Here is a 5,791-nt window from a genome sequence, read left to right as displayed (position 1 = left end):
GTTGGCGGAGCAGGAGGCGGGGAGCGACTTCCGGGCGGCAGAGGGGGGTGGGGTGCGGAGTGGGGAGGACCCTGTGCAGGCGGCTCCCGCCTCCTCTTCTTCTTCCTTTTCTTCTTCCTCCTCCCTAATACTTCAATTATTCATTCCCCTCGGCGCCGCCCCTGCCCTTCCCCCACCCCGCCTGGGCTGGGCCGGATGGGGGCAGACCTCCGGGGAATGAAGAGCGGGAGGGGTGGGGAGAGCATCCCAGGTCACCCTCTCCTTCCTTCCTCAGAGGCGTGGGGCTCCAGCCACATGCTTTCTGCCTCTCGACCCCCCTCCCCACTCCACTTCCTTCTTTCCTTTATTCTTCACCGGTCCTTTCTCCATCCTTTCCTCTTCATCTCCTCTGTTTACCTTTGGTGGTCTGGGTCTGAAGAGGGTAGGGGACCAGGGACTTTGAAAACAAGGGGCTTTTTAGGCGGGCACCCCGATAACCTATTAGTAATCACTCCGTGCTCACACACCACTTCCTAGTTTCCAAAGTGTTCACATATTGTTCCATCCCTTTCTTTGATCTTGAGAGGTCTCTTTTCTTATTGTCTTTTTCTTACTGCTTTGAAGCTGAGTAAACTGCAGCTCTGAGAGTTGCTGTCTCTTTCCACTCTCCCCTGTCCCTCCCTCAGGGACTGCCTTCATCTAGCCACAGCCCTAGTTGAATAGAGGCTAGGAAGGGGGCAAAATCAGAGGGAAAGGGATGGGAGGAAACGCCAGGTGGAGGAAAGAGCAAATGCAAAGGCCTAGTGGCATGAGACTGGAGGGCATGTTTTCAAGGAAGTCTGGATCACAGATCCAAGGAGGTAGAAAGCTAAGAAAGATGGACTAGAGAGTTCCAAGGGATGCAATCCTGAAAGGCCAGAAGCAATGGGCAACCACTGCAGAAGTTGAGCAGGGAAGTAATATGATCAAATCAGTATTTGGAAAAAAATATTTTGCAGTCAGAGGAGAGAATTGCTTAGAGGGAAGCAGCCTGGGGATGGAGAGACCAGAGACAGAGAGAGAGAGAGGTAACAGAGAGGTAACTGTAATCCAGGAGAGAAGTAAGGTCCCTCATATGTCCTGGGTATCCCTAGCTCATCATCCCATCTCACCCTGCTTTGCTCAGATTGGATGTACCAGGGTATCTATGATACAAAGACTCATGTAGCAGTTTCTCTTTGCTCAGGACCATTCCAAACACTGTACATTTACTAACTCTTTAACCTTACAATTTGTGAGGCAGTGTTTGTTTTCCTCCCATTCTACAAATGAAGAAACTGACTCACAGAGAAGGTTGTTTATGTGTGTGGAATCACACAAAGTGCTTACAGTTAGTAAACACTAAGTCAAATTCAAAGCCATCATCCAGTTCCAGAATAAGAACCTTTCTACCTTCCAAGGGGAGGATAAGAATTAGGTGAGAAGGGGAGGAGAGAGGAGGGGAGGAAAGGAGGTTTGAGGATCGCCCTGCCTCAGAGTGGCAAGAAAGGGAAGATGAAGGGAAGACAGCTGCCTTGGGCTATGAAGCAGCAGTCATCTGCAGCCCTTCAGCCCAGCATCCCTTTCATGTCCAGGGACAATTTTGGTCCCAGCAATGTTCAGGAGGTTGGAGTGGCAGCTGTTGTCCAAGGCTGAATGTAGAGGAGGAAGAGTTAGGGATTAAGGGAGTTTTCCAAGCTGGATACAAAGCTGACAATCTCCCCATGGGCCTGTGTAAACTGGTGGGAGTTTTGATGGGTTGGTCTGGAGGGGAGTCAGAATCCCAATGTGATTAAACAAGAGCAGTGTCTCTTCCTTCCTTTCTCCTCTACGACCCTAGGTAGGGAGATTCATGGGGCGGACAGAACCAAGAGCAGAGGGAAGATATGACCCCAGACCCACCTGTGGCCCTGGGCCAGTTCTACATGTGTCTGATAGGGCCTGACAGAGTCAGGTTCTTGGCCCCACCCAATGAAGACAGCCCCTCTACCTCCCATGCTTCTCCACATCCAAGGATCAGCCTGTTAAAACTGGCAGTAGAAGACACACTTTTGCATCTGAGAATCTAGAGTCAGGAAACCTTGGTTCCAAACCTTCTCACTCCTTCCTGGTTCTGTGACCTTGAGCAAGTCACTCAATTTCTCTTAGCTTCACAAAAGAAAGTAACATGATAGGCATGGGGGATAACCAATACCTTCCTCCTAGGGCTGTGGTGAAGATAATTAATGCTAATCATTAGCTGGGGTGTTGCCTCCCTCTGGAAGCCCTCCTGGATCTCCCACTCAGCTGTGCCCTGGTCCCTATCCCTCAGAGAAATAGCCCTGACCCTCCCTTGTTATGAGCTTCCATGACAATTTAGTCTTTTCCTTCTTAACATCAGTACACTGGAAATTTATCTTTTTATGTCTGCCTGTTTGGAATGGCCTGGGAGTCCCACCAGAGTTGGAATAATTCATCTATTTTCTTCACTAACAAATCACTGTTCCTGGCATTCAACAGATATTCTGTAAAAATCATTGAATGAAAGAATGAATGATCAGCGCTATGAAATAGGTTCTGTTATTCTCTCTATTTTATAAACAAAGTAACTGATTCAGAGAAGGGCAGTGACATGTATAACTATAAACCCTTCTGTATGTCAGAAGCTGTTTTAAGAAATCTACCACAATTACCACATGTTATCTTCAGACCATCCATTTTGGAGGGGGTGAGGAAACTGGGACTCAGGGAAGTTCTGTCATTTACCCAAGACCATTAATTAGGAAGCAGCAGAGCTGGCATTCAAGAACTCTAGTTCAGGCACTTGGAGTGGCATAGGGGAAGGAACAGGTGGGGTGCCTAGAGTGTGGACCAGATGGGAGAGACTCACCTGTCGGTGGCGCTATAGTGGGGACTCTGTCCTGAACGAGTTTGGACCGGTGTGTTCTGAGTGGCCTGAGATCAGAGATCAGGGATTCAGACTGAGACCAATAAGGAAGTACAGGGGTGGTGTTCCACTGCGGGCTGAGGCAGAACAGCTTAGGCAAAGGCTCTGCAATGGGACTGAGCTAGGCTCATTCAAGGGCTACAATGAGGCTGGGTCTGGCTGATGTGGAGGCAGAAGGTGGACCAGAGCTGGTCAGAAGTGGGTAGGTCCTTTGACATCTCACCCAGTTCCCTAAGTTCTTTCATTTTACAGGCACACTGTAAACACAGAGAGAAGTATATATAACAAGTGGCAGAAGCAAATTGGAGAGTTTTTCCTTTGTGCCCAAGGACATGGACTCTGGGTTTTGTTGGGAGTCACTCTTGGGAACAGCTTTTATCACATTTCCTCAATTAGCCAAGAGCTCAGTTCGTGCCAACCACACCCTCTGCTTGGACCAGTTTCTAATACCATTCCTTAGTTCCTGTGCAAATTATGCACAAGATAATTGACACAGCATTGTTTATAACAAGAAAAATTGGGAATGACCCACTTGCCCATCAGTAGGTGACTGACTAAATAAATCGTGGACTTCCTGACAACGGAATGGCATATGGCAGTAAAGGGGCTTTTGAAGCTCTCTGTCTCCTAATATAGAGAGGTGTTCATAAGGAAAAGCAATGGACAGAACAGGTGAAAAGTGGGACTAATAATTTATATTTGTAATTGTTTGCATATGCATAAGGAAACTTTGGAAGTCTATGTGAGGAAATGAGATTACTGGGGAGCACTGGGCAGAAGGGAAACGAGGATGGGAGGGAGACTTTATTATATAACTATAATTTCTTCAATCATGTGAATGTATTTACCTATTAATAAAATGAAATAATAATGGGGACAGCTGCTGGTCAGCTACTGCTGAGTGCTGTCATATGGGAATAGGCGCCCAGTATGGTCACATTTTCCAATTATTCAAGAGAAGCCAGAAATCCAGATTTTATTGTGAAATCTCTTGGTTTTTAAACCTTGGCTCCATTTTTTCTCAAACACTTTTCAGGCCAGATAAATAGGTCAGTGGGTCAGACACGGCCTGAGAGCCACCAGTTTTCAGCCTCAGCTCTAATGGCTTCCAGCTCCCAGAGCTGGGAGTTCTCAGCACCCGAGGTCCCTGCCCCACGTGGGTAACTACAGACAGAAACAGGAAAGCATCTTGTCCTTCTCCTTTTCTGGCACCCTCCAACCTTTGTCCCTTGGGGCTGTGACATTTGGGGCTTTTAACTCAAGATCTGGAAAGCAGAGAGGGGTTATGAACGCTCAGATAAATCCCCCCCCCCCCAGGGCCCTGCAGGCATCAAGGCCCAGCTGCCTCCTGCTGCCCACCCATCTGTCCCTGGGAGGTGGGGACAGGAGTGGGGCTGGCAGTGATGGGGGCGGGCAGAAGTCTCTGCTCTGAGCCTCAGATCACCGCCTCCGTCTAGACTCAGCATCCAAGAGATTGCAAGATAAGAAAAACAGGGGCTTCCCTGCACCTAGTTGGTGTTTGCTGAGGTAATTTGACCAAATTACAAAATTTCAGCGCTGGAAAGGCCCTAAGGGGACCATCTCATCCAACCCGCTCGTGCAGCTGCAAAGACTGCCTTCTGCTCCCCAACACCCCACCCCAGACCATAGCCTTGTCACCTCTCTCCTGGATACCTGGACCACACCAGCCTTCACTGGGTACCCCACAGCCCTTCTTCCTCCACCTATTGATCAGTTTTCACCATTAGCCAGAGGGGCCTTTTTGTTTTATTTTTTAACAGATGTATACATATATATATATTAACTTATTTATTTGACTGTGCCAGGTCTTAGTTGTGGCAAGCAGGATCTAGTTCCCTGACCAGGGATCAAACTCTAACCCCTTGCTTTGAGAGGATGGAATTCTAACCACTTGACCATCAGGAAAGTCTCCGGGGTGGGGGGTGGGGGGGCGGCTTTAGAAAAGGGAAGTTTCGTCAGACCCCATTCTGCTTAGAACTTTCTGACTACTTCCTACCTCACTTTGAGTCTGAGTCCTCAGCCCTGCCTACAGGCTTTCTCAGGCTCTCCTCCCTGTCCTCACCTCTTTCCCTCTCGCATTCAGTTCCAGCCACACTCTTTGCTATTCCTTTAATATCCACCCTCTTCTTCCCACCCAACTTTTGTTCCTGCTGCTCCCCTAGGTGTTCACAAGTCTCTATCTCTCTCTTTTCTAAAATGCTGCCTCTTCAGAGAGGTTTTCCTCATTTCCCCCGACTCTCTGTCCCCTCACCTGCCTTATTTTTCATTCACAGCATTTATCACTACACAACACGTATTTGTTTCTTGTCTAGAGTATAAGACCTGTGGAGGCAGCAGTCACACCCATATTGTTCACCTCTATATCCTCAGCACTTACCAGAGTTTGGCACATAGATGCTTAGTGATCCTGAACCAGCTGTGACATGAAAGGGCACAGTCTAACAATTCAGGTGACAGCCCATCCTGGTTCTGCCATTACCTGCTTTGTGACCTTAAGCAACTCACCGCGCTTCTCTGGGCCTCAGTTTCCTCATTCAGTCACTAAAAGACACCGACAGTTCGACAATCTGTCCCAACATCACTTTCTCCTCCAAAGGAGTCTGGAAGTCCTTTAAACAAATGTAATTGTGTTTATTTATTTCTCGAATAGTTAATACATTCACATGACTCAACATCCAAAGGTACAAAGGAACACATGTCTCTCTTCTATCTTGTCCTCCAAGGTTCTTTCTGGATGCACACAAGTTTCCCCTTCCTTCCTTCCTTATTCCACTACCCCCCACACACACTTTGTTTATCTTTATATTGTTCTTCACCATTTTGAAACAAATCTTAGCTTAATTATAC

This window comes from Giraffa tippelskirchi, chromosome 13 (genome assembly GCF_054371585.1).
Source record: "Giraffa tippelskirchi isolate mGirTip1 chromosome 13, T2T-mGirTip1v1.2.pri, whole genome shotgun sequence".
Taxonomy (NCBI): Eukaryota; Metazoa; Chordata; class Mammalia; order Artiodactyla; family Giraffidae; genus Giraffa; species Giraffa tippelskirchi.
This window is presented reverse-complemented; position numbering follows the sequence as displayed.